Raw genomic sequence first — 11,138 nt, 5'->3', positions numbered from 1 at the left:
CATTATTGTCTCAAAATACAACTACTGATCAAGTACTCATCCAAAATTACAATTCTTCTTTGTCAAGCGGGTCAATGGCATAATAATATTGGAGAAATCATGGATAAATCTCTAGTAATTGTTGGCTTTTAGTATACTACAAAGTCCTATGGTGCACATACAACCCTAAATGCTTTGGATCTATGTTTTCTCTAATTACACATGCAATATTGTTTCCAAACCATTAATCCTACAACTAGCATACAATTGACATAAACAACATAAAATACTATTTAAGAGTTTACCTCTTTATGTATCTTGTAGAACTTGTTGTATTTGCCCTTTATGAAATTAGCACCCCAAGTGTCAAGCTTCAAATGGTTCACAACACACCTAGGATAAAGGAGAAATTGAGAGAGATGTTGCTAGCTCCAAAATCGGCTCTAATGAACTCCAAGAACTCTAGTGGTCATTTTTGGGTGCTAAGGGAGTCCTTTTATAGTGCGGCAAAGTCTAGGGTTACATCCATGCAAACCCTAATGCCCATGACCTTTCATATTATTTAGGCTCCATGGGTTAAACATCCATGGACTATCTATCGACTACCATATTGGTTTAGCCCATCCTAAATAACAATTGGCCTACACTATAAGAATCATTGATTTACCAAATCAATCCCTATATATTTAATTAATCTCTTTTGATCACATAATTAATTCCAAATTAATTCTTGATCAATACTAATTAAATAATATGATTTCATATTAATATATTAGAACTTATAATATATTAATAAATCATAAGTAACCTCTTACTCAATTATCCATCCTATCAAATTGTCCTGGTGATATGCAACCCGAAATGGACCATGCTACTCTTGGGTCAAGTAAATACCAATTATAGTTATGGCTTAGACACCCAATCCAACAGTCTCCCACTTAGATAAGTCTAATACTATTATTGCAAGTACAACTCGAAAATCCCGACGAGCAATCGTAGCTCTTAAAATCCACTGTTGAACTCTGTCCTAGTCAATGACGCGTCCATTAGAGAAAGGATCATATATTCCTGCATTCTAGATATCATATGGACATGATACATGGATTATAATTATTCTCTCTATCCATTTGTTGTTTCCTGATTTTCGATTTAAGACAACTGACTAATTAAACAAATCAAATCAGTCTAGGTTTAACCAAGCGCTTAGGGTTTTCATCACTAAATCTCTAAAGGAAAAGGAATGGATAAAACGCGACTCAAATGCTCGCTATATTTACTCATCAAATCACACACAACAATATGTTTTTTTACACCAAGTTATAGGTGTGTTTACATATGTCAATGTGGAACCGACTTGTAAATTACAACTCACATGTCTTGGTTTCAAGAATTTAAGAGATTATTGTCTCACAATCACTCATGATAAAATCCATGAAGTGATTCAGATGTGTGTGGGTTTAATCCAATACTCGAATCTTATTCCACGAGTACTCATGAACACTACAGCAAACTTGTTATATGTCTAAAACTCCTAGACAATCTACAGTTAGATTCATGACAGTCCTGCCTCAATACCTACTTCCAAAGTATCAACAACTGTGGATAGTTTGAATAACCTAGTTATTCGGGAAGTCAACGCATGAAAAGTGAAACACAAGAATAATCAAATACAATATGGTCTCAAAAATTATGAATATAAATAAAACACCTTTTATTTAATCACCATATTGATTACACATTATTCATTGTATAATTTTTCGATTAATCAACTTAGTACTTGAATTAGAACAATAGTTATGCCATGCTCCAAGCATGCACACTATGTTTGCTTGTGGTCCTTTCTTTGTGAAATTGATCAATTGAACACATATTCAATGAAACTCATTTCACAATTCCAAATCCTTACAGTAAATGTAAGAAAACCAAATTCTTGCCATTTATTGTAATATGTTATATTCTAATCTTTTATGCACTAATCCTCTTGTAATGACTATGAATAAAAGTCACAGAGACTAGGCAACGAACATTACAAATTATTCAAATGGAGAGCAATTCCATGGAAAAGAAGTCTCATATTCAAAGTACATTCCTTTGAACATCCTTCTTGCATTAAGTTTTCTAATCTTACACGGATTTAAAGAATAACTTCCACTTATGGAAACATTTCCATATTCCCATTTTGACTATCTCTTCTGAACAAGAGTTACCTCTTCTCAGAGTATGTCAACATGGTCCTTTCCAAAATTTACAACATACTTCCAACCGTCCATAAGCAACCAATCTTTGGTAAACCTCAGATTGTCCTGGACAATTGCTTAACCATTTTAGTGATATCTCGTTCTAGTCCCTTTTTCTCTCTTAATGCCCTAGGCATTTGGAAAATTAGAACATATTAATGTTATAGCATATGTAATCGATCCTATATCCGAAGCATATGGAATACGATTCATAATGATTTACATAAAGACATCATACTTTTCCAGTCTCTTGCTATAACATTTCCATATATAGAATTTCTGTTGAGTCTAAGGAGTTACGCCATTGGGGCTTGATAGTTCAATCCATTATGTACTCTCAGTTTGGGCCTGTCCAACTGTGTTTAATTTTAGAGTTTGTATATATATATATATATATACATACATATATATATATATATATATATATATATATATATATGTAGTGCATGCATGCATTATATTAATTACGCTTCTAGATCTTTATTTTGTTTATCAAGTATTGTAACCCTAGCCTATCTCTACAGTAGCAATTCACATTGAATTCTTCTGAGATAGTGCATATTAATCATTCGACACTCGTTTGATTCATTATTACGTTCATCCTTTTCTGTTCTTGTTATCATTATTTATTATCTGCTGAATCTATCGATCTAAGAGAATAATATTCTCATAAATTGGTATCAGTGAAGGAGACTATGTAATTGATACGCATATCTTCTGTTGGAAGAATCTTTTTAGGGTTTCCGCTTTTATCGAATCTGTAGGAGCCGTCCTCTGTCAGTTGACGTTGTTTCTTGCTTTTTATAAAACCCTAACTTAGCTTTTACAAGTCTGATTCTTAGCAGATATCTAAAACGATCATCATGTATCTTGACGATTCTCAAACCAATCTGATCAATATCTCCAACATCATTGGATCCACAACGAGAATTCCTATTCTTTACACTCAGGATTATGAAGTTTGGACGCATCACTTTGAAGACTACATCGTCGATTCTGAAGACAATGGCTATCTTATATGGGGAAGCAATAACATTGGGTCCTTTTGTTCATTCTGGAACAAATAGAAAAATAAAGACTCAAAAGGAATACAACCAACTCTTGAATGATGTGGAGAAGATTCCTCAAGAAGAAAAAGAAAAGTTATTGTGCAACGTGAAAGCAATGAGAATGATAAGGTTCGTGTTGCAGTTTGATACCTTTCGTTTGGTTAGCACATGCACCACAATGAAAGATATATGGGATAGACTCAAGGAGTTATACTCAACTGATGAAGACTTGGAACACTCCATCCAATCTCTATTGCTTTCAGAGTTCGGTGTCTTACAGTTAAAGCCGAAGCAAAAACTCATTCAGGCTTTTGATCGTTTTAACCACCTGCTGAGTAAAATGATCAAACACGGTATTGGAAGAGAAGTAATCGAACAGAAGGTCACGTTTTTTAACGGTTTAAGACCCGAATGGATGGCTGTGGCGTCAACTGTGAAGGCTCATGAGCAGTTTAAATCATATTCCCTGGCAAAGATGGTGGTTATTCTCAAATCTCACAAAAATGTTGTGACAAAAGAAGCGAAAGTGGTGTCTGGTATGGGATCCTTGGCCCTTCTCTCTAAGGAAAAGAATATGGCAGAAGATGAAGACGAATCAGAGATGTCAGAATGCGATCTGACAAGTGAAGAATATGCTATGATGGCATCCAACCCAAAGAGATTTGCTCGAAAAAAGTTCCTTGTTGCCAAGAACCAAAATTGGCAGGGAAGCTATAGCTCAAATAAAGCGAAAAAGGATAACAAAAGTAGTCCTCCAAAAGAAGAAGAGAAGAAGGAGAGCAAGCTGGCAGGAGATTCTGGATAGGACTGCAACTTCTGTCATGGAAAAAACCACTTTGCCAAAGACTGCATGCTAAGAAAGTTGTCAGAGAAGAAGGAGGGTGAAGATGATGAAGCATATTATATGCGAAAACTGGAGGAGATAAAGAAAAAGAAAGCTACTAACAATTCAATGAATGCTTTGATTGTGCAGGAGAATGTCATGAATGATGAGTTCGGTAGCATGGAAGTTTGGTCTACAGACTCCGAAGACGAGGAGGTACGTAAACACTTGCACAGTAGGGCGTTTGTGGCAAAAGAGGATAACACTGAGTTTGCAGGAAAATGCTTAGTGGTGACAACTGGAATGTCACAGATGAGGGGATATACAACCGAAGGTGAGCATGACGAGGCGAATTAGATGGAGGACAAGTGTTTTGCGGCCAAGCCTGTGAGCAAAAGGATCAACGACTGCGATCAGTTGATCAAGAAGGTACAATCTATTATCGAATCACTTAAAATACCTGTAACAAACTTTGAAAAGGAATTACAAGATTTAAAATTTTAGTTTTCTAGTTTAAGTGGAAGCCTAATGCAAACTCGCCTCAAAAATGCTAACTTAACCGATCAACTTAGCAGGGCGACATCCAAAAGTGAGGAGCGAAGAATGTGGATCGAGAAGACGGAGTTAGAGTTAGTTAGGATGAGAGACGAGTTGATATATTTACAGCGAGACAATTTAAAGTTTTTAACACAACGAAATATTTTTTGTTTAATAGCTAAATGTCTTTACTCTAATATGCTCAGTTGCACTTAAATTGTGATATTGGCAAAAAGGTTCGCAAAATGATCTTGCCATTTCTTGAATTTAAGGAGGATGAAGTGGATGTAGATTGCTACAATTGTGAATCAATTGTATCATCAGATGGGATTTCGGATGCTTACATGATAGGTCTGGACAAAATTGAGTCCTTTATAAAGTCCAAAGACCATAAGGACATGCTTAGGAATTTGTAGGATGAAAATGACAAATTAAACATAAAGACCGAAACCATGCAAAAATTTGACTCGATGGGTACCAAATTAAGTTCATAAAACGAAATAAATGTGGAAAATTCTTCTGGATTTGATGAGGACACCGATATGAGTGAAATTTATGTAGAGGATGAGGTTGACTCCTCTGAATTCCTCAAAAGCGAACCCAAACAGGCTAAACCTCTTATATCTGAAAACTTAGTTGCTTTTGCTCGTATGTCAAAGGACAAGTCCAAAGTCCTTAAAGAAAAAACAGTGGTGTTCAAAAAGGCGCAAACGATACCTAATCAAGTTTACACTGCCACTAGAGTTACCAAAAACAAAACAGCTGAACTGACTTCCTTGGTTTATGAATACAACGCTGATGGGTATGACAACTTTTTCTGGTCAGCCCCCATTGACAATGCAGACGAAACAGTAGGTCTGTCGGAGCAAACCTCGTGGAGAGTCAATGGTAGATATGTGGTTGAACCTTTCAACAAGCCGTCAAGCTTTGATAAGCCTAGTATGAGTGGCACTAAAGATATTCCAGTCGAAACAGAAAAAGCATCTGGAGGATCAGCGCCAAGCAAATCTTGTGAAGACAAACCGAAACAGAGCATATATTCACAAATCTCAAAACCAACTTGTTGAGCAAGCACGTCCAAGGAACAGAAGATATCAGAAGAATCTAAAAGAGAGCAAGCAGTTCTGTTATTCCCAAAATGTTAATTACGTTCACAAAGTATTGAATCCACAGACGAAAGCAAGCCTTAGACGAACAATGCTTCATGCATTCACTATCAGTCTTGCAAACCAAAAAACCGAAGAGACAGTTTCGGTGTTGAATCAGGTAGGAATATGATGTTAGAACACTGAAAGTGACCCTCTTGAACTTTCCTGGAACCACAGCCAACATGCTACCGCAATGAAAGCATCTACCGCAGTCATCCGAAGTCAGAAGACAGCAAGCCTTTGTACTTAGTCTATTTTGTCTTTTCTTTATGCTTTCTATTTTCCAGTATGTCTTGCATGGCTACTTCTAAAAGTTATCCTTTGTAATGTTTGTGTCTCTATAAATAGAGCTCACTTGTTTTGAATCAAATACGCATCTTCAAGTATCTTTACTACATATCTCAGAAATCTTCTCCTCTCTCATTTCTTACTATCATATCTGATCATAATCTCTCTTTGGAGCAAGTCCTTGTGACTTCTTCACTAAGTTTGATCTCACTTACTAACATTGGTTTGAATGCATTCCAAGTTATGAATCAACTTACGTGTATTCTTGATATAACAATTGCTTTCATTTATATTACTTTACTTTCCGCATCTAACTCACTAACTTCTAACTATTAATATTATTGTTGAGCTAACAGATCCTTCGAGATTAACTATTCCGCTATATACTTGTTCTAACCATTTTTTTATTCAAGTGTGTCTCAAAGTTTTTCTCTCAACAATTGGTATCAGAGCCAGAGTGGTTTCTTTTTGAATATCGGAACTCTGATTTTTCAAAGAGCCCTCTATACCACTGAAGCTCATTTCTAAACAAAATTTCTAATGGCACAATCGTCATCACTGAATGTTTCCAACAGTGTTGGTGGTTCCAATCGAGCCCCAATACTGGTTGCAAATGAGTATCACCACTGGTCTCAAAGGATGGTGAGATATCTCAGACGACTTGGTAGAGACGTCTGGAGATCTGTAGAAGAAGGACCCCATGTTCCAGTCCTTACCCCTGTTCAAACTGATGGAGCCACATCAAGACTTGGAGGAGGTCAACCAGCCTTGAATCGTCCCACAAAAGATGATCTAGACAAAATGGAAAGTGATGCTATTGCCTTTTATGAAATCTCTTGTCGAGTTGCTCCTGGCAACTTCGACATCATCATAAATTGCAAATCAGCAAAGGAGATTTGGGATGTTCTAAAAAACTTGTATGAAGGTTCAGAGCAGGCTCAAGACAAGAAGCTCACTACAGCACTCAACGAATTCATTAATTTCAAAGCCCACTCCGGTGAAAGTTTGGAAGATTCATTTAAACGGTTCAACTTGATTGTCACAAAACTGTCCAATGCGGGTACCATCCGCAACAATCATGAAACAAATCTGCAGCTTCTTAATGGCTTAGGAAGACACTGGACAACAGCCAAAATGATTGTACAAGGTGACAGGAAAATTCACTCCTTATCTCTCTATAAGCTTTATGGAGAATTGCAAGCTCAAGAGTCCACTGTACTCAAGGATTGCTCAGACTTCGGAGGACTACTCACATTAGTAGCCCAATCACCTCACACTCAAACCTATCCCACCTTATATGACTCTCCACCGCAGTCATGTGAAGCTGACTCAGAATATGACGACGAAGAAGACTCTCAGAATGCCATTGCTCTTATTAGTCAGAAATTCAATCGCTTACCATCTTCATTTTGCAAAAACCAACAATTCAATCGACCGCCTTTCAACCATAACTTTCAGAACAATCACTTTCGTTCCACTAAAAACCCTCTCCCCCCACCGCAGTCTCAACAGACACAATCAAAAGAAGTACCACCACAGTCCCAATCAACTGACTCTGGTATCTCTATAGAAGACAAGAGTGATGTCATCATATGTCACAAATGCAACAAGGAAAACTATTTTGCCAAAGATTGCAAGGAAAATGTAGTAAAAGATAGAGCCTTCTACCTTCGAATGGCTCAAGGACTGGAAGATAAAGAAAAGGGAAAGGCCTACGTTGCTCAAGTGAAAAGGAATCATCAAGTGTGGTCATCAGGAGATGAAGATGAAGAAGTCCTTAGCAAAGGAAAAGGCAAGATCTGTATGGTAGCAACTGCTAATGAAGATGGCTCATCCAATCCAAAGAAGAACCATTGCTCTATGGCTAAAAATGGAACTCTCAGCATTGTGGAACAGGTAAAACTCATGATTCAAACTTTAAATTACAACATGCATGATTGTCAACTTTCATAGACACACTCAATGACACTTGTGCTGCCGTCCTTATAGACTACAATAAAGCCCTAGATGAGAAGAACATCGCTTTGCAGGAGATGTTCCATGTTAGAGGACGTTTGGACAATAAGAGACTCAAAATGGCAATGTTAGAGAAGGATTTAATGTTAGAAAAGGATGCTAGAATGGTTAGTGAAACTCAAGTATAAATAGCCTTAAATCAAAGAGATCTAGCACAAAATGAAATTGTACATTTAAATCTTTTAATTGAAAAGCTGTTTAATGAAACTGAGGCCATTGAGAATCTTGTCAATAATGGGAATGTTGATAACACTTTTAACTGGGGTTGGTCCAATGGTTACCCAACCGCAACGGACTCATCACCTCGGTTCACACCGGAACGTCCCTATGTCACACCAAACCGCAATTTCTTATTTCCAATCAATAACAAAACATTTCCTGAGGATATCCAAGCCCACTTTGGAAAACTTCATGATTTGAGTAATAATAGTGTTATAGAAGAAATTCTCCCTGAATCTTCTACTCATGTCAACAACAAAGATTCTCACACATCATCCATAGTTGATGAGGAAATTGTTATTGAAAGTCCTGAAGTCTCTTTAGACTTCCCATCCTTACAGTCCGACCGCAGTGTCTCTGACTGCAGTCACATGCTGCAATCTGTCCCATTACCTAATATCAATTGTCCCAAAGAAGTATTCACCAAGACTTACTCTGCGGTAGTCCCAAACATTACTCCACTGATTGAAGTCAAGAGTTCTGTAATCATTGAGCCAATTAATCATGAATTACCAATTGAAAATTTTGAATTTGGTCAATGTTCTCAAAGTCCTAATTTCTCAAGTTCGGATGAATTGAGTCACTATTTTTCAAAATCCTCTAAAGATTCTAGGAAACCGCAATTAAATATCACTGACTGCGGTTCTCTTAAGACCGAAGCAAAAAGAGTTTTTAAAGAAGAATTTCGTTCTCGTGGCAAGCAACGAGAAATTTGCTCAAAAGTTAAGAAATCTATGAAATGTCCCAAATCAAAAAGTCCTGGGAAGTTTTCAAATTATTATTTCAAGAAAAATGTTTCGAAGAAAACAAAAAGAAAGGAGTTCACTCTTTCTGACAATACTCAAAAACAATCCAAACATGAGGATAAGTCTTTTTGTTCAAATGGATTTCAAATCTATTCTATTATGACCCAAAAAGGAAAGGTATCTTACCTATTCCAACCATTTTAGTATCATAGTCCCAAAAATGGAAAGGAATTTTGCCAACTCCGGCACCCAAAAAGTCATTTCAAACGTTTAAGAAATCACATCACACAAGGTCAGCACGTATCTTCACACCTGCCAGACCAGCACAAAACACCTTTTCAAAACACAAAAACAAAAAGGTCAAATCTGACAATCCTCGGAATAGACAAAAACATACTTTATCTTCAAAACATCAGACCAGGTCAAAGGCCAGGAAAAATGACAAAAAGTTCTCTTGTCAATGTCAATGTGAAAGAGTTCAAAAAATTTCCAACACCCAGGATTTCAGGGTCAATCCTAATAATTACTCACAATCTCACAAAACTCTAAAGATCTTCAAACACCCAGGACTAGGTTTGAAAGTTGACTTAAAACCTGTCCCTGCCACCTTGCATCATGCATCGATTAACACATCGTATGTGACCTCGGGCTCCAAACTCACTTGGGTGCCCAAATTAACCACTTAACTTTGTAGGCATTGTGCAAGGAGGATCAAGAAGAAGAATGGTTGATCGACAGTGCCTGCTCCTTGCACATGACCGAAAGGTTAGAATACCTTCGGGATTTCATGCCTATATGCAATGGTGGAAATGTCACCTTTGGAAACAATGCAAATGGCATCATACGAGGCTACGGTGTTCTCACCACGGGGAACTTTTCCATCAGAAGGTTGCTTATGTAGAAAGTCTTAAACACAATCTAATCAGTGTTGGCCAACTATGTAAAGCAGGTCATCGAGTGGAATTTGATGATCAATTCTGTTACATAATGACGGGTGACCAAAGCACTTGCTGAATCAAGTCTCGCTCCGAAGGAACAATGTATCCTATGGATATTTCTCTCATCATTGGTAAACCGCAGCTGTGTTTTCTTTCTAAAGTTGTATCTGAAGTCAGCTGGCTATGGCACCGCAAGCTAGCTCATCTCCACTTCAGATACATCAACAATCTAGTCACTGGAGAACTAGTCTGCGGTCTCCCTATTCTCAAATTCAACAACGATACTCTCTGTCCAGCTTGTGAATGTGGAAAACAAGTCAAAGCAAGTCACCCTCTGATAATGGATTCGTCAATTTCAGAGCCTCTGGAACTATTACACATTGATCTCTGCGGTCCTTCAACTGTAGCCAGTCTCCACCACGAAAAATACATACTGGTTATTGTTGATGACTTCACTCACTTTACATGGGTCTTCTTCCTCATAATCAAATCAGAGTAACCGCAGATCTTTATCAACTTCATCAAAGAAATAGAACTTCAGATCAAGCTTCCAGTCAGACGCATCCACAGTGATAATGGAACTAAGTTCACTAATCATCTTCTCAATAGTTTCTTGGAGTCCAAGGGTACTTCTCGAAACTTCTCAGCACCCTACACTCTGCAACAAAATGGTGTCATCGAACGAAGAAACCGCACATTAGTAGAAGCAGCTAGATGCATGCTTAACTTCGCCCATCTTCCTCTCTACTTCTGGGCTGAAGCTGTAGCAACTGCGTGCTTTGTCCAGAACCGAAGCATTGTGTGCAAACGTCTCAACAAAACACCATACGAAGGTCTTAACAACCGCAAGCCAAATGTTCGTTTCTTTCATATCTTTGGGTGTAGATGTGTCGTCATCAACAACAGAGATCAGCTTAATAAATCTGCACCAAAGTCTGATGAGGGCATCTTCCTTGGTTACTCCACTAACAAGGTTGCTTATCAAGTGCTTATCAGACGTACAAGGCTGATCATTGAAAGCTTCGATGTGAAATTCGATGATTCTCACATCCGTGATGCCCCTTCATCCACCGAAACCACTGCAATCATGGAATGTGACATTCCTGCATCTTCTGGCCCCTTAAACCTAGTAGAAATCAATTATGATGATCTCTTTGA

Source organism: Lactuca serriola, chromosome 2 (genome assembly GCF_051521515.1).
Source record: "Lactuca serriola cultivar US96UC23 chromosome 2, Lser_US96UC23_V15, whole genome shotgun sequence".
NCBI lineage: Eukaryota > Viridiplantae > Streptophyta > Magnoliopsida > Asterales > Asteraceae > Lactuca > Lactuca serriola.
Note: the sequence above shows the minus strand (reverse complement) of the source record.